Raw genomic sequence first — 22937 nt, 5'->3', positions numbered from 1 at the left:
GTGCTGACTCGGTCTCAGTAATCCATTTCCTCGGATATGCTCTTAATTTTGTTTTTAATAATAGCCTCTACCATTTTCCCCAGCACCGACGTCAGACTCACCGGTCTATAATTTCCCGGATCTCCTCTGGAACCTTATCTTCACACATGGAACTTCCTTCACAAACTCCTCAGTCCATTAGCTTTTCATAATGATAAAAACATATAATGGCATATTCGTGCAACTCCAATCTTAAAGAGATCCTCCAGTCCGACACAAATTTGTGTTTTCGCCCCATGGGCATCATCAGGAGCTGTCAGCCTGTGCATACAAAGTTATTATGTTTACCAACACAATTTCCATACAGTAATAGAAATTAAATACAAATCATCAAAACATTCATCAAATAGAAAACAATTCAAATCTTTAGCGAAACATAGCTGAACATCCAAATCAGCCTATTGTTCCATTGATTCAAAGAGCACGCCAACACATGCATATTTAACAGAAATAGTTCCTTATTTATATATACACACCGGAACTTAGAATTAACCAATCACAATCCAGAATCCCATACTGTTTTTAGATCACCGTACACTATCCCATTCTATTTCCCAGTTTAAGCCAAATGGCTCAAGTGTATTATAATGATAAATAAATTTCTGTTCCATGCGGTGTAGTTTTTGGGATACATTACCACCTCTGAAATTATATAGCTGGTATAAAGCCACAAATCGCAATGGATCTTCGGGGTGTCCAGCTTCCATCCAATGGGAAGCAAGCAGCGCTTCCAATTTCTTTAACCATATGTTACTTAGATGATCCGCTATTCTAGTTTTTATTTTAATATTGTGTTATATATGTGGGGGGGGGGGGGGGGGGGATGATTGCTATGCTTTATTAATATTGGTATGATTTGTTGAAATTAATAAATTTGTATTAAAATTTGTAATGATATTATAAATACATTGTAGAAACTTTCTTTATTTTGATTTGAAATTGTGAGAAAGTATTTCTGTTTGTTAGATTCCTGAGATTGTATTTTTTAAACCCTAGGTTCAACACATAAGGGCCACTTGGGCAAAACCTACATATGACTACATGTTTTCAGGAACACATGTTCCAGTAGCTACTACTGGACATTTGTTAGAAAGCATCAAAATGATGTCTGAGAGGGACAATGCTTTGGGTGTGCGTAGACACTTATGTGGCTTAGTAAAAGGGCCGCTATATTTTGAGTATTTCCACTTAAAGTAAAACCTGTCTCATACACTTTGAAAAACAAAAAGAATATAGAGGGTGGTAACCTGCATAGAATGATAAGCACAACCCTAATGACAAAAGTGGAGGATTACCTGTACAGAGTGGCAAGTTCAACACTTACCACCGTTCTGGGCAGGCTGGATGGACCATGCTGATCTTTACATACACCCTAATTTATTGTGTAACTGTGAGTAGTAAGAAACTGCACAAAACTAGAAGAAATTGGTCAATCATGTCCATACATTAGTTTGAATTAAAAAAACAACAACATAGGTACTAAATGCTACTCTACTAGAATTTCTATAGGTTAGTGAGGTCACTCACACCTTTATATGTTTAGGTAAAAAACACCCATACATTCCTTTGTGATCTTATTCATTTATCTGTTTGTTGGCAATATGGAGAGACTTTGGATTCATTCCCAGACTCTGTAACAATACTGGCTTTATTATGGAATGACAAGCAAAAACATCAGCAGCCGCATAGATATTCCCTAAGCAGATTATAACCAGATCCTATATTATAATTAGTAAAATTCCCCTAACAGCCATCATGAAAAGGTCTGACTTACTTTCAAATAATTTCTTAATAACCAATCCAGATAGTAAAGCAAGAAAGTAAGTCAATCTTATGTTCCTGAGCAGCAGGGTGACATAAGGCAGTGTTTCCCAAGTCAGTCCTGGAGTATATCTTGCCAGTCAGGTTTTCAGATATCTGCAGTTAATATGCATGAAAGAGATTTGCATAATGGAGGCAGTGTATTCAATGGAGGCAGTATATTCAAATTAATCTCATGCATATTCATTGTGGATATCCTGAAAACCTGACTGGCAAAGGGGTACTCCAGGACCGACTTTGGAAACGCTAATAAGGTATCAGTCTAATGAACGTCACTACTTTACGGCTGGCTTTATTTCCCATGCCAGGTGTAGCCCTACTAGTGAGCTGTCAGTAGTTCCAGTGTTCATGTCTTGACATAGAAAGTAGTACAGAGCAGTGGCGTAGCCACAGGTGGGCCTGGGTGGGCCGGGGCCCGCCCACTTAGAGCTCAGGCCCACCCAACAGCAGCACACATTTAACGGTAGCTGGTGGGGATCTCAAGCTCTGCCAGGTGAAGGCTTTCCTCTGATGGTAACAAAAGCGCTACTCTCCATGATACTGGCACCTGTGCCTGCTCAGTTTTCAGCGCATGCCTGCTGCAGACTGCCATGGTGGAAAGAAGCATTTTCCTGCCAACTGACATATATTTTTGGTGGTGGGGGGAGAGAACACTTGGTGCCCACCCACTTCTTACTTAGGCCCACCCAAAATCTATTGTCTGGCTATGCCCCTGGTAAAGAGCCAGTCTGTCATTCACTCTTGGTAGGGACTTGTGCATAGAGAGTGAAGCCATTAGCTAGTACAGTCTTTCTCCATCTGCTTCTTTTCTGCTTTCTGTTTTTCATTATGTGGAAGGTGGGGAGTGAAATGTTGAACACTTTGGGTAGAGAAGGTAGAGTAATGGAAGGTAGTGAATACCAAGGAAGAAGGAAATGGAAGGAAAGATATGCTGGACACCATGGGGGTGGGGGGAGAGGAAAGAGAGAGATGCTGCACACCAAGAAGGGAGCTAGGGAAGGAGAGAGATTTTGGGATCTAGAAAGTTAAGGTAGAGAAGAAAGGAAGATGGTGGACTTGAGGTGGGGGAGGTCTTGAAGCTATACATTGAAGCATGGGGTGCATAGCTTAAGGTTCATGTGGAGGGGCATAATCGAAAGGGCGCCCAAGGTTTCCTGAGGACGTCCTCGCAGGACATCCCAGTGAAGGGGCGGGGAAACCCGTATTATCGAAACAAGATGGGCGTCCATCTTTCATGTTGATAATACGGTCGGGGAGTCATCCCTAGAGATGGTCGTCCTTAGACTTGGTCATTTCTGATTTTCAGCAATAATGGAAACTAAGGACACCCATCTCAGAAATGACCAAATGCAAGCCCTTTGGTCGTGGGAGGAGCCAGCATTCGTAGTGCACTGGTCCCCCTGATATGTCAGGACAGCAACTGGGCACCCTAGGGGGCACTGCAGTGGACTTCAGAAAAAGCTCCCAGGTGCATAGCTCCCTTACCTTGTGTGCTGAGCCCCCCCAAAGCCCACTACCCACAACTGTACACCACTACCATAGCCCTTATGGGTGAAGGGGGGCACCTAGATGTGGGTACAGTGGGTTTCTGGTGGGTTTTGAAGGGCTCACATTTACCACCACAAGAGTAACAGGTAGGGTGGGGAGATGAGCCTGGGTCCGCCTGCCTGAAGTGCACTGCACCCACTAAAACTGCTCCAGGGACCTGCATACTGTTGTCATGGAGCTGGGTATGATATTTGAGGCTGGCATAGAGGCTGGCAAAAAATATCAAACAAAAACATTTTTTGAGGGTGGGAGGGGATTAGTGACCACTGGTGGAGTAAGGGGAGGTCATCCATGATTCCCTCCGGTGGTCATCTGGTCAGTTCGGGCACTTTTTTGTGGCTTGGTCATAAGAAAAAAAGGACCAGGTAAAGTCGTCCAAGTGTTCGTCAGGGATGCCCTTTTTTCCATTATGGGTCGAGGACACTCATATGTTAGGCACGCCCAAGTCCCGCCTTCACTACACCTCCTACATGCCCTTGGGAACTTTGGTCATCCCCGTGACGGAAAGCAGTTGGGGACGCCCAAAATCGGCTTTCCATTATACCGATTTGGGCGACCCTGTGAAAAGGATGCCAATATTGTGATTTGTGTCAAAAGATGGGTGTCCTTCTCTTTCGAAAATAAGCCTCCTAGTGTTTTGCCCTCATCAAATGGGGCAGCTTGTGCTGTCTATATGTAACAGATTACGTGTATGTATATTTATTAAGATGTATATAATAGACCAGCTCTCTGCATTTCTGTGGTCCTTCCTGATTAGCCTTCATGAATACCTGTGTTCTGCTCTCAGTGCCTTCTGGAGCTTTGTTGTTACTGCCTAACTCTAGGCCTGCTGGGAGGAGAAGAATTCCCACCTACTTCCTATTGCTCTCTTGAAGAAAATTAACAGAGATGGTAACTTGTCTAGGTCATAGATCCATGAATGTAGAGAGAACTTAAAACTCTATATGCTGAGGCAGTAAACTGCTGCTTCTTTTTTCATCTCATAAGTACATAAGTATTGCCACACTGGGACAGGCCAAAGGTCCATCAAGCCCAGCATTCTGTTTACAGCAGTGCCCAATCCAAGAAACAAATACCTGGCAAGATCCCAAAAAAGTTCAATACATTTTATCTTGCTTATCTCAGAAATAAGCAGTGGATTTTCCCCAAGTCATTTTCATAATGGTCTATGGACTTTTCCTTTAGGAAGCTGTCCAGACCTTTTTTAAACCCCTCTAAGCTGTCTTTTACCACATTCTCTGGCAACAAATTCCAGAATTTAATTATACGTTGAGTGAAGAAATATTTTCTCCGACTCGTATTAAATTTGCATGCCCCCTAGTCCTAGTATTTTTGGAAAAAGTAAACAAACGATCACTCCACTCATTATTTTATAGACCTTTAACATATCTCCCCTCAGCCGTCTTTTCTCCAAGCTGAAAAGCCCTAGACACTTCAGACTTTCCTCATAGGAAAGTCGTCCCATCCCTTTTATCATTTTCGTCACCCTTCTCTATACCTTTTCTAATTCCACTATATCTTTTTTGAGATGTGGTGACCAGAATTGAACACAATATTCGGGGTGCGGTTGCACCATGGACCTATACAAAGACATTACAATGCCCTAACTCTTGTTTTCCATTCCTTTCCTAATAATACTTAACATTCTATTTCCTTTCTTAGCCGCCGCAGCACACTGAGCAGAGGGTTTCAACGTAATGTCAACAACAACTCTGAGATCCCTTTTTGATCGGTGACTCCTAACATGGAAACTTACATTATGTAGCTATAGTTTGGGTTCCTCTTTCCCACATGCATCACTTTGCACTTGCTCACATTAAAAGTCAGCTGCCATTTAGATGCCCAGTCTCCCAGCCTCATAAGGTCCTCTTGTAATTTTTCACAATTCTCTTGCGATTTAACAACTTTGAATAACTTTGTGTCATCAGCAAATTTAATTACCTCACTAGTTACTCCCATCTCTAGATCATGTAAAAATATGTTAAAAAGCAGCGGTCCAAGCACAGACCCCTGGGGAACCTCTCTATCTATCCTTCTCCATTGAGAATACTGTCCATTTAACCCTACTCTCTGTTTTCTATCCTTTAACCAGTTTTTAATCCACAATAAGACACTACCTTCTATCCCATGACTCTCCAATTTCTTCTGTAGTCTTTCATGAGCGACTTTGTCAAATGCCTTTTGAAAATCCAGATACACAATATCAACTGGCTCGCCTTTATCCACATGTTTGTTCATCCTTTCAAATAAATATATAGATTGGTGAAGCAAGACTTTCTTTCACTAAATCCATGTTGGTTTTGTCTCATTAATCCATGCTTTTGAATATGTTCTGTAATTTTGCTTTTTATAATAGCCTCTACCATTTTGCCCGACATGAACATCAGGCTCACCGGTCTATAATTTCCTGGATCCCCTCTGCACCTGTTGCAGTTGCTCCTGCGGTCACTGTCAGTACTGAAGTTCAGTATTTCAAATTACCAGTCACTGGCAATTCCTCTTCTCTGGGAGAAGGGCTAATCACAGACACAGACTCACTCTGTATATACAGAATCCCTAATCTAGCTGATTGATTTGTTTTATCTTGTCATCGACCATATTAAATGAAAAATTAGATTAAGGATTAGAGTCTCTTCTTGGCAATAGCAGTCCCAAGTTTATATATATACAGGGCCACAATTAGCACCTTATAGAGACCAGAACAGTGAAAAATCACTTCCTCATGGCTATGTTATGAGAGGATTCCTCATGAATGCCTCAGTGATAAAGATCAGGTAGTTGTGTTACTGAGAGCCAGTACATGCTTTACAAGACTCTGAATTGCTGCAGAGATCAGTCAGTGTATGAGGAATTAATTTCTTTGAACTGTGGTGACTATGTGAGGACTGCCAGGATTGAATTATCAAGTATAAACTAATTTGATAATTCAAAAGTTGAAATAATAAGTTGTGTGATCAGAAACTGATAGGAAAGTCCTAGACTGCAGAAGCTGAGCAGTGTTAACAGCTGTGTCAGATTCCCTTGGGCCAGCCCTGCTCTGAGGATAAGTGGAGTCTGGGTCTGTAACATGCAGCAATGGCTGGCAAGGATTCAGGTAAGGCATCTGCCATTTCTGACCGTCTATACCAATACGTCATGATCGCTTATCTTCTGGGCTCTGCTCTTTGTTTCTAGGTCTGTGTAGTGGTCTGAATGCATACCTCACCTATCTTTCCTATATTGAGGTCCAGTATACTGTAAAAATAGAGAATAATGTAATTTAATTCTTTTAGAGGAGAGAAAGATGAATAGTAGAGTGCCTCAGAGATTGGTCCTGAGATCAGTTTTCTTCATCTTTACAGATGATACTTTAGAAAGGTTAGAAGGGAAAAATGCCTTTGAGCAAATAAAATGGAGTAATGCAACAGTACAAACCCTTAAAAATAGACAAAATGAAAATTGACCTAAAAAACTCTTTATAACAAAGAAGTACAAACTGATGCATTTTGGAGCAGATGTTCAAAGGAATAGAGGCTGATGTGCACAGACCATGAAAGAGAGCTCAGGGTGATAGAACTGATGCTCTCAAGGTAATGACCCCCTCGGTCATCTAGTGCTTCAACCAATTCTTTTGTCATCTTCTTGCTTTTAATATACTTAAAAAAAATTAAACTGATGCTCTGAAGGTAATGACCCCTCGGTCATCCAGCGGTCCAAACGATTCTTTTGCCGGCTTCTTGCTTTTAAGATACCTAAAAAAAATGTAAACTATCTGTTTTTTCCTTCAACACAATCTTTTTTCAAAGTCCCTCTTTTCCTTCCTTGTCAGTGCTTTGCACTTGACTTGCCATAACTTATGCTGTTGCTTATTATTTTCAGTTGGATCCTTCTTCCATTTTTTGAAGGATTTTCTTTTAGCTCTAATAGCTTCCTTCATTTCACTTTTTAACCATGATAGTTGTGGTTTGGTCTTCCTTCCTCCTTTTTTAATACATAGAATATATTTGGCCTGGGCTACCAGGATGGTATTTTTGAGCAGCATCTACACCTGATGTAAAGTTTTGACCTTAACAGCTGCTCCTCTACGTTTTTTTTTCACCGTTCTCATTTTATCATAGTCTCCTTTTTGAAAGTTAAATGCTAACATAATGGATTTCCTGTGTGTACTTACTCCAAAGCTGATATCAAATCTGATCATATTATGATCACTGTTATCAAGTGGCCCCCCGCACCATTGCCTCCTGCACCAGATCATGCAGTCCACTAAGGACTAAGTATAGAATCTTTTATTTTCTTGTTGGCTTTTGTACCAGCTGCTCCATAAAGCAGTCCTTGATTTTGTCAAGGAATTTTATCTCCCTAGCATGCTCCAATGTTGCATTTACCCAGTCAGTATTGGGGTAATTGAGACTGATGATTAAGGAGATCCCCTCTCTAACTAAAAGGTGTGCCCTTTAAAAAGAGGACTGTCCGGTTTCACTGAGGTCTTTTTTCTCCACCAACTTTCATAATTGGGAGTCTATATTCACCCTTGAACACTTGAGTCATTGTAGAATCTTCAGAATTGTGGTGATCATATCCTACAAGTTCCATAATTTGCAGTGGTAATTGAAATCATCCATTATTATTATGTTGCCCAGTTTGTTCACCGCCCTAATTTCTGACAACATTTCTATATCTGTCTATTCATCCTGGCCAGGTGGACAGTAGTGCACTCCTATCACTATCCTTTCCTTTTCTCCTTTACATATGGAATGTCAATCCATAGGGATTCTAATATGTGTTTTGTTTCCTGCAGAATTTTCAGTCTATTTGATTCAAAGTTCTCCTTAAAATACAATGCTATCCCTCTACTAATTTGATCCACTCTATCACTATGATATAATTTGAACCCTGGTATGACAGTATTCCACTGGTTATCCTCCTTCCACCAGGTTTCAGAGATCCCTGTTATATATAATTTTTCATTTAGTGCAATATGTTATAACTCTCCCATGTTATTTCTTAGGCTTCTGGCATTCGCATATAGATGTTTCAAACTTTGTTGTTCCTATTTACATCCGGCTCAGTTGGCAGTGTTAATTTGCAATCTTTTGTCTTATTTTTCTTTAGACACCTGATCTACTGTGGTCTATACTGCAACCTTGTTATCAGGATACCCTATCATCCCTGTTTTTTGGTGATATTTTTGAAACATACCTCGCTCCAAACCATGCACTTTTGAATGACTGTTGGCTTTTCCCCAGGTTCTAGTTTAAAAGCTGCTCTATCTTCTTTTAAAATGCCGATGCCAGCAGCCTGGTCCCACCCTGGTTAAGGTGGAGCCCATCACTCCAGAATAGGCTTCCCCTTCCCCAGAATATTGCCCAGTTCCTTACAAATCTAAAACCCTCCTCTCTGCACCATTGCCTCATCCACACAGTTAGACTCCGGAGCTCTGCCTGTCTCTTAAGCCCTGCGTATGGAAAGGAGAGCAATTCAGAAAATGCTACCCTAGAGGTTTTGGATTTGAGCTTTATACCTAAAAACCTAAATTTGGCTTCCAGAACCTGTCTCCCACATTTTCTTATGTCATTGGTACCCACATGTACCAAAACAACTGGCTTCTCCCAAGCAGTACCTAAACTCCTATCTAGGTAATGTGAGAGGTCCACCACCTTTATACTAGGCAAGCAAGTGATCAGGCGATTCTCACTTCCACCAGCACCCAGCTATCTAAATGCCTAATACTTGAATCCCCCACTAAAACAGCCTTCCTAACCCTTCCCTCCTGGGAAGAAGCTCCTGGAGACTCATCCTAAGTGTGAGAGGATATTGTATCCCCTAGTGGGCTGGTCCTGTCTACAGGATTACTTCCATCTGCACCAGGGTGATGCTCTCCTTTTAGAAGATCACCCTCTTCCACGGCAGCAGAGGTGCTACCAGACTGGAAGTGGGGCTTCTCTAGAACATCTCTGCAGGCCTCCTCTATGTACCTCTCTGTCTCCCTTAGCTCCTCCAAGTCTGCTACTCTAGCCTCAAGAGAATGGACTCATTCTCTGAGAGCTAGGAACTCTTTGCATCGAGCACATAAATATAATCTCTTACCAACTTGGAGATAATCATACATGTAACACTCAATGCAAAAGATTGGATAGCACCCCTCTTGATGCTGGACTGCTGCCTGCATCATTGTATTATAGAGTTGTTTAATTAAAACTTGTTAAGGTTCTAGCGATATCAGGTCTCATGTTACCAAGTTCTAAGTCTGCACAGTTGGAATCTATCAAGTCATAGTGCTTTCTCTTTTCTTTCTCCTTAAACTTGGAATAATCTCCACCTAGCTATTCATAGTAACCTGTCATTTAAAAGCTTTAAGTCAGAATTGAAAACTAGGCTGTTTATACAGGCATACAGTGATTCAAGTTAATCAGGATCACTTGTTATTTCTGTCTTCTCTGTAATGTCCTGTGTTCTGTGTTTATTTGTTTTTCTCTATTCATATTCCTATCACTATCCTATTTAGTAATAGAGTTCCTTTCTTAACTTGAGTTTAGTCTGTACACTGCTTTCTTTGACTTTGTTAGTTTAAGAGGTGTGGAGGCATATTTTCAAAGCACTTAGACTTATAAAGTTGCTTAGGGACTCATTTTCAAAGCATTTAGATGTACAAAGTGCTCACTTTCAAAAGAGAGAAAAAACCACCCAAAAAGTGTTATAAAACACCATTTGGATGGATTCTTCTCAAAATGTCCAAATCGGTATTTTTGAAACCTATTTTACAGACGTTCATCTATGTATTTTCTCTACAATGCATCCACATAACAAGGGAGGCATGTCAGGGGCATTGCAGAGGTAGGAGTAGGGTGGACTTAGGGCATGCCTAACACTTGGATGGAACCAGCCATAATGGAACAAAATGAAAACATCTAGGGCAAAAACCTTATCATTTTGATCTAGATCTGTTTTTAGAATGAATAAGCCACACAAAGGTGCCCTAAATGATCAGATGACTACTGGAGGGAATCAGGGATGACCCACCCGTACTCTCCCAGTGGTCACTGATCCCTTCCACCCCTCAAAAATGTGACTAGAAATAGTGCTCACCAGCCTCTATGACAGCCTCAGATGTTATAGCCAGGTCCATTAGAGCAGCATGCGGGTCCCTGGAGTAGTGTAGTGGTGAGTGCAGTGCACTGTAGACAGGTGAACTGAGACCCATACTTCTCCCTACCTGTTACACTTGTGGAAGAAACTGTGAGCCTTCCCAGAATCCCACCGTACCCATATATAGCTGCCCCCTTCACCCATAAGAGCTATTTTAATGGTGTACAGTTGGGGGTAGTGGGTTTTGAGTGAGTTTTGGAGGGCTCAGCAGACAAGATGAGGGAGCAATGATGAGAAGTGTACATGGGAGCATTTATATGATGTTCACAGCAGTGACCCCTAGGGTGCCCTATTGCTCTTCTGGGATGTCTGGGAGATCAGTCTGCTAAAAATGCTGGCTCCTCCTACATCCCAATGGCTTGATTTTCTAGATTTTTCACGTGTACATTTTTTTTTCAAAAATGGTCTGAAAAAATAAATGCACAGAGCACAAAACCTTGATACAAATGGTATTTTTGAAAAATAAAAAAGACGTTTTATGGTTTTGAAAATGGCCATATTTTCTATTCAGATTTTAGACATTTACCCCCATATTCTACATACTGCATCTAGCATTACATGTGATTCTGCATAAAATAATTGTTTTAACAAGCTGTTAAGCATTAACAGCTCTTAACAAAGCAATAATGATCACTAATTGGTAAAAATTAGAGTTTACGCGTGTATATTGCTAAGCATATTCTGAATGTACTGTACGTACATTTTAAAGCACATAGACAAAAAAGGGGCATGGTTAGGGCATGGAAATGGGTGCTTTGTGGGCATTCCAAAATGTACGCATGTTATAAAATTATAAAATATGGACCAGTGCGTGTAAATCTATATGCAGGGATTTACACAGCTTTTTGTTGGTATAAATGGACGTGCATAGATTCAGTCACATTAGCTATGCCTAAACATATTCTAAATACTGTGCATAAATCTACACATGGTATTTAGAATATGCTTAGGCATAATTGCCTAGTGTGCCGTAATTTTAGGTGCCATATATAGAATCGGGCCCTTAGCACAAAACGTCCAAAGTCTTTAAACATCATATCAAAAATTCCCCTTCACGTAACTTTGTAATACTAAGTGCTTTAAAAATATACCTCATAGTAACCTTTGGAACTTTGGAAGTCTAAGTGCTTTGACAATTAACCCCATAGTCAGTTTTAATAGACTATAAACTGTTGTACTTTCCTGGTTTTCTTCTTTCCTCAGTATTCATTCATTTTCAGTTTCCACTTCTTCATCTTGATCCATGGATATCCCTCTTCATCCCAAGGTTCAATTCTATCTCCCTTATGTTTTAATATTTTTTGAGACCCTTAGCTACCTTGATTCAGAATTTTAATATAAAATTCTTTATTTATGCTCATGATATACTTTTGATTTTCCCTACTTCCCCTTTCCAGCCCAACTTAAGTCTTCTTCATTCTTGTCCAGTTGCTTTATTTCAATGGTTTTGACTGACCACGGGCTCATTCCTAATACTACTAAAATGGTTACCTGTTGCCAGCTCATTCTCTAAACTTGGTCCTTCTTCTGTTCACTCCTATTCCCACTGTAGATTCATTCCATTATCTTGGTGTTATCCTGGACTCTTATCTCTCATTTGGTGCCAAGTTTTCAGGTTTTGCAATGGTGTTTTTTTCTCTCTTTGTTGCCTCCATACAATTTCTGAGTTTTCTGTTACTGCACACTCTGGTTCACGTGTTTGTCACTTCTCATTTGGATTATTGTAATGTTGAATACCTTAGTTTAACATTATGTGAGCCCCAAAGGCTGCAAACTTGTCAGAATGCTGCTGCCCATTTTATTTTTTAATGTACAGCCCACAAAAATGATCTGGCATCCTCATTGTTAGTTATATTACAATGGCTTTTAGTGAAGTTTAGTATTTGGTTTAAAAACCTCTGTATTACTCATAAAATCCTCCATTCAGGTTGGGCTCTCTCAATTGATTTAAGCAGGTAAGAGCTTCTCTTGCCCACTTAAATCACTTTGAATATTGGGCAGATTATTGTTAGATGAAATTGGAAATAAATGTTTACCATTAAGTTTCAAAGAGGTTGAGTATTGTGCAATTCCTATGGATCCATAGTAAGGATGTGCACAGTGTGAAAATTGTAGTACATTTTTGGCCTGTTTGGCATTTATTTCTGCTATGAAAGATATGAAACAGATATTGGCCTTCTTCCCCAAACTAGATTTATATTATACTTTTTTTTTATTTTAGCAGACTTTCTATGTATTTACAGAAATGTTTATTATTGTCAGTTAGATTGTCTATTAGAGTGTAAGCTCTTTGAGCAGGGACTGTCTCTCTTTGTTAAATTGTACAGTGCTGCATAACCCTAGTAGCGCTCTAGAAATGTTAAGTAGTAGTAGTAGTAGTAGTAGTAGTCCCCATCACCTTTCAAAGAATCAAAAGCGGTAGCATTGTGTACTGGGTGAAAGGGAGCCCAGTATGTTATGAGCTATGGAAAACTCAGAGCCCTGTGTATTAGGCACTAGAGAGAACTCAGTATCCAGTGTCCTGGGCATTCTGGAGAGCTCAGTGACTTGCATGGTTAAATATATCTTTATCAATTCAATTATCCATCACTGTGAACCAGTCTATTTGTAAATACTAATGTCAAAGACAGGTTTTGCTTTGGGTGTCATTAGCAATGCCTCTATAAATCACATTGATGACATTCTATGCAATGATGCTGTTCTACACCAGGCAATAAATCTCTGATACATTAGCCTGGATGCCATGGCACGAAGCACTAATCCATCTTCTTATACAACCAACCTACTCAAGCTCTCAGACTGTAAAGATTAAAAGCAAAGCCTGAAAAATGTATTAATGTGAAATAAAGCAGCTTTGTTGAGTTGAATAAACAAATTACAAGTGAGCTTCACGTCAAGCAGCTGCTTTTTAACTTGGCTTAATCTGCCACAGATAGGCTGTAACTCTGAAGACAATTGCTCTACAATATGAAATCTGACAGAATATTTGCTTCCTGAGACATTGCAGTTCTGAAGAAAGAAGTTTTATTTCATGAAAGCCTGAATACATTTGTTTGGAGTCTGGATCAACAACAACAAAAATAAGGTTTCATCATCTTGTTAGGGAGGAGGCTGTGACCTGGCTGAGATGCCAAAAGACTGAATTCTGAATGAGTACTCCAGGTTTTATATGAGACTTGATTCTGGTCTAATGTTGGGTGGATTGCTATCAGACTTGCAGCTACCACCACAGCAGACCTCAGAATTGATGAATCTTTTCATGGACATGTGAATGGAGGTAGAGGAGTCAGTGAAGCTAGTTGCAAAGGATATAACATACTTGAAATGCAACCCAGGTGTTTCTCTTTCAAAAATTGGCACAAAGTAAATATGTTTAAAGCGCCTGCATACTTACTGCTATTTGCAAACTGCCCTTGATTCTTTAGTAACAACAGTTTGCACAGATATATTACCATAAAGATGTGGAAACAGCCAGTCTAAATCAGTCTAGACATTCATATAGTTTAGTCTGTCGTCTCTGAGAGTGGAAAACAGTAAGAGGGCAATTCTATAAGTGGTCATATCTTTTTAGGTGCCGCAGTGCCATGCCCAGTATCATAAGAACTGCCATACTGGGTCAAACCAAGGGTTCATCTAGCCCAATATCCTCCTTCTAACAGTGGCCAATTCAGATCACAATTATCTGACAGAATCCCAAATAGTAGCAAGATTCATGCTACTGATCCCAGGGACAAGCAGTCACTTTCCCCACATCTATCTCAAAAGCAGACCATGGACTTTTCCTCCAGGAACTTGTCCAAACACGTTTTAAACCCAGTTACATTAACCATTGTTACCAAATCCTCTGGCAATGAGTTCCAGAGCTTATTTGATGAGTGAAAAAATATTTCTCTTGTTCATTTTAAAAGTAGTTCCCTGTAACTTCCTTGAGTGTCACTTAGTCTTTGTACTTTTTGAAAGAGTAAAAAATTGATTTATGTTTACCCATTCTACACTACTCAGTGTTTTGTAGACTTCAATCATATCTCCCCTCAGCTGTCACTTTTCTAAGCTGAAGAGTCCCAACCTCTTAAGATTTTCCTCATATTAGAGGAGTTTCATTCTCTTAATCATTTTAGATGTCTTTCTTTGAACCTTTTCTAATTTTGCTATATCTTTTTAAAGATATGGCGACCAGAATTGCATCAATACTCAAGGTATGGTCACAATATGGAGCAATACAGAAAAATTCTTTGTCTTGTTTTCTATCCCTTTCCTAATAATTCATAGCATTCTGTTTGCTTTTTTGGCCACCACCACACACTAGGTAAAAATTTTCAGCGTATTGTCCTCGATGACACCTACATCTATTTCTTGGGTGCTGACTCCAAGGGTAGAACCTAGCATCAAATAATTATGATTTGGATTATTCTTCCCAATGTGCATCACTTTGCACTTGTCCACATTACATTTCATCTGCCATTTGGATGCCCAGTCTTCCAATATTCTAAGTTCTTCCTGCAGTTTTTCACAATCTGCATGCATTTAACAGCTTTGAACAGTTTTGTGTTTTCAAATTTAATGACCTTCCTCATCAATCCCATTTCTTGATCATTAATTAATAAATATGTTAAATAGCACTGGTTCCAGTACTGATCCCTGGGGCACTTCACTAATCACCCTCCTCCACACAGAGAATTGGCCTTTTAGCCCTATTCTTTGTTATCTATCCATCAACCAAATCCTAACCCTCAACAGAACATTGCTTCCTATTCTATGGGTTTTGTAATTTTCTCAAGGGTCTCTCATGAGGGACTTTGTCAAATGCATACCGAAAATCTAGATACCCTATCAACTGGCTCACCTTTATCCACAAGTTTATCCATGCATTTAAAGAAATAAAGCAAACTGGTGAGGAAAGACTTCCCTTGGCCTAATCCATTTTGACTCTGTCCAATTAAACTATGTTTGTCCATATGTACAGTGATTTTATTCTTTATAACAGTTTCCACTATTTTGCCCAGCAGTGATGTAAGGCGTACTGGTCTGTAATTTCCCAGATCACTCATGAATCTATTTTTAAAAATAGGTGCTACATTGGCCACCCTCCAATCTTCAGATACTATAGATGATTTTAAAGACAGGTTACAGCGTGCTTTACATTTATATGCCTGCATTTCCACAAGCCATAGACCTGGCATAACTGAGGGCACATAAATATGACAAGGGCACACATAACTTCAGTATTCTGTAAGTTGTGTGCTTAAGTGGTAGAACCACCCATGCCCCTCCCATGCGCACCCATATGAATGCCCACATTTATTTATTTATGCACTAAGGAACCCTTTTCCTAAGCTATGGTAAGCACTAATGCATGCTTAACACAGCTTAATATGCCTGTGGGATGCACTCAGGCATCTCTTGGTAATTTTGACATTTGCACATGCTACCCACACGCTACAAAATAGATTGTAGGTCTAGGGGTTGGAGAATAGGCACATTCTATGCTGATTGATTAGTGCAGCTACATAGCCATGTGTTAACCAATTTTCTTGTGGTTAGCATGTGAGCCCTTACTGCCTACAAAATGGGTGGTGGTAGGGGTTCACTGACTAATGGTCATGCACAATGGGAAAATTAGTCTGTGGCCATTAATAGAAAAATGCTAAAATTTGGCTATTTTACCCATGTGGAAAAAAATGGCCTTAGCACATGGGAATGACCCACATAATCAAGTTCTAAGGCTACTTTTTACCGTAGTTTGGTAAAAGGGCCACTTAATGTGTATATGTATACACTTAGCCACAAAAGTGTTGGCATTCTTTACATTTATATGCACAAAAGGCACATAATTGTGAGTGTCCAATTAAAAACTGTTCTGTAAGTGTTTAGAGGACAGGTCAGATGAAGTGTCCCAAATATTTTTATAAGTATGTTAACAGAATATGAGAATTTAAGGTAAAAACAATTTCTTGTTCTAGCTAATTTAGGGGTCTTTTTACTAAGGTGTGCTGAAAAATGACCTGCGCTAGTGTAGACACATGTTTTGGGTGCACGCAGAATCATTTTTTTAGCGCACCTATAAAAAATGCCTTTTTTTATTTTTGCCAAAAATGGAACTACGACAAAATCAAAATTGCCGCACATCCATTTTGGGTCTGAGACCTTACTGCCAGCCATTGACCTAGCAGTAAAGTCTCACGCAGTAACCGGGCAATAATGACCTACACACATCAAATGCCACTTGACGTGCATAGCTGATGCACGCTAGAAAATAAAAAATATTTTTTGGACGTGCGTAGCAGGCGCGTACCAAAAATGAAATTACCGCAAGGGCCACACGGTAGCCGGGCAGTAACTCAGAATTGTCTTGGGCAGGAGTAGGCGCTTACGTGGCTTAGTAAAAGGGCCCCTTAGACTTTTGTTGCTCAAATCTTTGATTTTTTTGTGACCTTTTCCCCCTTTTTTAGTGGAGGAGAAAGGGGTTATTCTTTAACTAGAATGACACTCAAGCACAGAAGGGCAGGATTTCCAAACTTCTGCAATATAATGGGAGCTATCAGGCCATTGATTAGACACATGCTATGAATCATGGGAAGGAATACCTAGAAAGTTCAGACTAGAGACATCTGCTTAGAGGTAAGACATGCAAATTCCAGACTTTCATTGATAAATTAAAAACACATTTCATTATAACTACACACATGAATAGCAATACAAATCTAAGGATGACATATAGAGAGAGTTGTGTTGCCGATACTGGTACAAGTCATTAGCAATTAATTCCCTGAGAAAGTAAATTCTTAACCTGACCAAAATACTTAGAAATGAAATCCTAGGACAGCAAGATTTAAGGCTGAAAAATTAGGTAGACATCAGAAAATAGGAACTTGTTATTCTCTTTGGGGCACTTTAACAAACTGCAGTAAAAAGTGCCTTAATTTGTCCTAACACAGATCATTCCTGCACACTAAGGCCATTTTTCCCGCATGGGTAAAATGACCACTTTTTCTATTTTTTGAATTAATGGCCATGCACTAATTTTACCATTAGTGCATAGCATTAGTGCATGAGTCTCTACCGCCATCTATTTTGTAGATAGTAAGGGTTCATACGCTAATCATGTGCTAATCGGTTAGTGTATGACAACATACCCCAGCTAACCGATTAGTGCAGAACATGCCTATCTACTACTACTACTACTACTTAACATTTCTGAAGCGCTACTAGGGTTACGCAGCACTGTATCCTCCACCCCCTCAACCTGCCCGAGTACTAAAAACTAAAATCTATGTTTTAGTACATGGGAAGCACATTCCAATCACAAAATTACCATGGGAAGCCTGAGAATGCCCCATGGTAAGGTTTGTTTTGCTATGGTAAGCACGTGTTAGTTCTTACCGCAGTTTAGTAAATGGACCGTTTTGTGTCCTCATACCTGGCTCTTTGTCTTGAAGCTGAGAAGGCAGGGGTTTCTAAAAGCTGCAGAAAACTGACCTACCAGTCCATGAGATCAGTTAACTAGAATTACTGAGAGCTGGAAGCAGTAACAGCTAGAACTACTGAGCCATATGTTTAACAGTTTTATAATCCCCATTGAAGTAAATGCCTCCAAACATGGAAGGCACTCCAAGATTTTGAGATACCAGAAAGAAGCAGTGGACCAATTGTTCCCATGTAGAGTGGGGTCCAGCAGTTGAGAGACAATGGAATGAATCCAACAGAGTGCATCTAGCAGCTGATAGATAGTGGATCTTGATAGACAATGGATCCAAGGCCCCCAAAGTGAAGTGTGGTCCAGATGCTGATAGGCAAACACAGAAGGTAGAGTGGGTCCAAGCAGCTGAGAGGCAGTGAAGGAGCAGCCCTAAGGCAGAGTATGGTCAAGAGGTTGAGAGGCAAAGATTTAAGGTATTGCAAGGCCCAGCAACTGAGAGGCAGGGGATCAAGAGCCTCCAGAAGCAGTATGATGCACTGGATGGAAGGCAACAGAGCAGAGCACATTAGCTGAGAGGCAACAGAGTGATGGCCCCAAGTATGAGTGGAACTAACTACAGAAGTGGAACTTTGGGACTTGACAGTAGAGCAGCAGAGACAGGGCAGGTGCAACAGATCCTCCCATTACTCAGAGTATCCACAAATCCAGTTGCATTCCTGCATATGAGTGAGACTTGGGATAAAGTGAAAAGAGAGCTTTATAGAGTGAGGATAGCTGTCAATGGAACAAGAGAGACAATAAAGTTTTCCACTGATAAATGTTTTGTGAGGATTAGTATTCTGAATAATCTAAAAAAAATCATATACAAATTCCACACAGGCAAAAAGGGGCAACGTTATTGACAGGGAAATAGGCATTTTATGGGTGTTACAAAATTTACCCGTGTTGTTCTAAAATATGGCTCTCTGTGCCTAAATCTATGCGCCGGGATTTATGCCACATTTTCTCTGGTGTAAATGGATGCGTGTAGTTTTAGGCACTAGGCTTTCAACTAAGCATATTCTACATACCGCATATAGAATACACTTAGGTAGAAATGTTTTCCTCATGGATTTTTTAGGCGCCATATATAGAATCTGGCCCTTAGTTTATAGAATTGCCTTTCACATGTCCTGTTACAGGCAGCAAGATTGATAGGAGTAGCAGTAATAGGTATGCTAAGTGAAACCAGCCTGCAGACATTCAGAAGGGAGAAATGAAGCATCCAAAGGATCCAGCATCCATCTCAATTCAGCCTGGCAATCAAACTGCATTGTAGTCATATTACTGATTACATTCATAGTTGATGAGTGAGAAAAATGCTTAAAATGATAGTTCAAGTTTTTTCTATATTTTCTTAATAATAGCATAAATTAAGATAACCTCTTATAAAAGAAGTAATTAAGAAGTTATTTTTTTTCTACATGGAATTGTATTATCTACAGGGATTCTGATATCTTAGAGCTTTATATATTGTACTTTCAGTTGTTATTTTCAGTCTAAATAAAGAACCCTTTTACTAAAGCATGCTACGCCCCCAACATGGGCTTAGCATGCTGAAAAAAGGCTTTCCTTAGAATGCGCTAAAGCATATTGCAGTAATTTCCCTGCTTGCATGCAATATTCATGCATAAACTATTTTAAAACTGTTTCTTTGGGGGATGTGATGGGGAGAGTTGGCATGAAAGTGCTAATCAGCTAGTATGTTCACATTATTGCACACTAACTGGTTAACACTGGGTTAAAAAAAAAATATATATATATATATAAGATACCCCCATACACACCATCAAGAAAAAAAAGAACAAAAAGGGGGGTATTTTATAATCTATCCTTATACTTGTGTGTTCCTTTTATACTCTGCTCAAACTTCACCCCTGTGCACTATTATGTCATGTTTGTGAGGGAGCATTTACCACAAATGTTGCCACATCAGCACATAAATAACTAAGGGGTCCTTTTACAAAGCGGCTCTAAGCCCAAAGCGGGCTTACCGCTCACTAAAAAGGAAGTACCACTGGGCTACTGCAGCAGCCAAGTGGTAGTTTCCTCCCCCAGTGCACCATCATAGACAGTGCCTCAGTGGGTAGTGGTAAGGGTCCCCTCCTCCCCCATGACCATTTCCTGAACAAAAGAAAGATCTATCTTTTACCCGCTACAGTAAAAGGGGGCCTTGGCGCATGTCAAAAACACGCACCGATGCCAGTGCAGGCCCCCTTTTGCTGCAGCTTGGTAAAAGGGGCCCTAAAATACCCCAATACAGGTACATAACCATTTAAAATAAATACCCCCCATTTAGGATTACCCCTATGACCTGTCTAACTTTAATTACATTGATTTGACATGACAATTATGTTTTCTTAATAGCTCAATCAAGTTGGGGAAATGACCTTCATCCTTAGAATGTAGGCCCTCTAGCATACAGTAGATTATCAAAACCATTTTTATGGCCTCTAGAGCAATGTATATTAATCAGCAGGGTACCACAAAAAGAAAAAGTGGCTCCATATGTCTTTAATTAATAGTTATGATGTTACTAATGAAACTAATTACATTTCCTTTCAACAGATATGAGGGTTAAATGAAAAGTAATGCATCCACCTCCACCATTCATCAACAGGTAGTAACAATGATGTGTTACACACGTTCACTTGTTTTTTGAGACCTCAATTGGCAAGAAGTGTCTGTGTGAAGAAGCTGTTTTGCTGTTTGCAAAATGGAAGCATGAAGTGAGCACTTGTTAATGCATTTAAAGCAACATGCCATGATAGAATTTCTGACTGTTGAAGGAGTCCCAGTTCCTTCTGCATGTAGGTAGTTTAAGGTATGTTGATATAACTCCTGTACATCACGGCCAAAAAAAATGTAAAGATTGTGGACTGGGAAGGGCTGACTTGTGTGATCAAAAATGAAGTGCATGACCCGTGACATCAATGGATGATTCTCATACAAGAAAAGATGATGAATTTGTAAAGGAAAATTAAAGGACCACTCAAAGCATTGCATTGCAAACCTGAAATCTTTGAGAGAATGATTGCGGATATGATGTACAGGAAGGGAATTTTGTTGCAACATGACAATGCTAAGCCTCACACAGCACAAAACATGACAGAGACAATTGTGAAGATCCATTATACAGACCAGACTTAGCATCATGCCTTCTTGCTTTCTCACCCCTGTTATTTCCATCCTTTTTCAAAACTAAAGCAATACATTTGTTAGCATCTGTTCAACATGCATGAAGAGATGGCAACGACTGTGAGAAACTGGTTGAAAAGAAAAGATGTGCAATTCTTTTGTGGCAGTTTTCAAAAACTTGCCCATCATTAGCAGAAATGAGTAGCGAATGGTGATGACTATGCAGAAAAATAAATACATGTAATAAAAGAGCAAGATTCAAACATTATTTTTAAATTTATTACATTATCTACATTTAAAAAAAAGTTATGGAGGTGAAGGCTATTTTTGGCAATATAGTATTCTTGCAGAAAAATAGATAGTTTGTTGCTACAAATAAATTAATAATACTGATGATACAGAGGCTTATTTTCAAAGCATTTAGGCTTATAAAGTTATGTGGAGGGACATTTTTGATAGTGTGTCTAAGTTGGACTTTGGACATTTTGATGGAGATTATATATATGGTGCCTAAAAAATTGGTGCTGAAATCAGTGCCAACTAATCATATTCTATATTCAGTGCCTAGATTTAGGTGCCAATTATAGAATATGCTTAGTTAATATCTCAGAGTCTAAAACTATGCGCATCCTTTTACACCAATAAAAATGTGGCGTAAATCCTAGCACGTAGATTTACGTGCACTGGTCATTTCTATAACTATGCATGTAAATTTCAGAACGCCCATTTCCCTGCCCATAACCACACTCCTTTTAGCCAGCACACGTTAGAAGTTTGGTACACTTCATTATAGAATACGTGTAACGAGTTGTGTGCATGAATTATAATCAGTGCCAATTAATTCTTATCATTGCTTGTTAGGAGCTTTTATCAACACTGGTTAATTTGTTGTCAATTAAGTTACGCATAGTCTTGTAGAATGCATGACAATTTCAGTGTGGATCTCTAAATGTGCTATATAGAATCTGGGGGTCTGCGATAAATGTCCCAAATCTGAATAGAAAACATGACCATTTCCAAAACCACAAAAATGTCAATCTTTTTTTTTAAATACTATATGTAACAAGGTTTTGTGCACTGTGCATTTATTTTTTTCAGGCCATTAAAAAATACAACATACATGTGAAAAACGTAGAAAAACAAGCCATTGGGATGTAGGAGAGGCCAGTGTTTTTAGCAGACTGGTCCCCCAGATATCCCAGAAAAGCAACAGAGCACCATAGTGGGCACTGCCGTGAACTTCATATAAATGCTCCCAGGTACACGTCTCACTGTTGCTCCCATATCTCAACTGCTGAGCCCCCCAAATTCACCACAAAACCCACTACCCCCAGATGTACAGCACTACAATATCCTTTATGGGTGAAGGGGGCACCTATATATGGGTACAATGGATCTCTGATACATTTTTGGAGGGCTCACAGTTTCCACCACAAGCATAAAGGGTAGAGGGAAGTATAGGTCTGGGTTACCTGTCTACAGTGCACTGTTCCCACCACTACTGCACTACTCCAGGGATGAGCATGCTGCTCTAATGAAACTGGCAATAACATCTGAGTCTGTCATAAAGACTGGTGAGTACTATTTTTATTCACATTTTGGGGGGGGGGGGGGTGTGAGGGGCTCACTGATCACTGGGGGGAGTAAGGGTGTCAGCCCTGAATCCCTCCAGTGGTCATCTGGCCATTTAGGGCACTTTTTATGACTTATTCATTAGAAAAATAGGGCTAGACCAAAACAATGAAGATTGTATCCTAATGTTGGTTTTGTTCTATTATGGCTGTAAAACATCCAAGTGTTAGACACACCC

The 22937-nt window shown here is 39.8% G+C and overlaps 1 long non-coding RNA gene across 1 annotated transcript; it reads left to right on the top strand.

The window, feature by feature from the left end:
- Positions 1-10562: 10562 nt before the first annotated feature.
- LOC115469988 lies at positions 10563-22103 on the top strand. The gene is made up of 3 exons (XR_003942099.1): positions 10563-10714; positions 19802-19805; positions 22090-22103. It is a non-coding gene; the product is annotated as an uncharacterized LOC115469988 (long non-coding RNA).
- The last annotated feature ends 834 nt before the right edge of the window (positions 22104-22937 follow it).

Source organism: Microcaecilia unicolor, chromosome 5 (genome assembly GCF_901765095.1).
Source record: "Microcaecilia unicolor chromosome 5, aMicUni1.1, whole genome shotgun sequence".
Lineage (NCBI taxonomy): Eukaryota > Metazoa > Chordata > Amphibia > Gymnophiona > Siphonopidae > Microcaecilia > Microcaecilia unicolor.
This window is presented reverse-complemented; position numbering and strand designations above follow the sequence as displayed.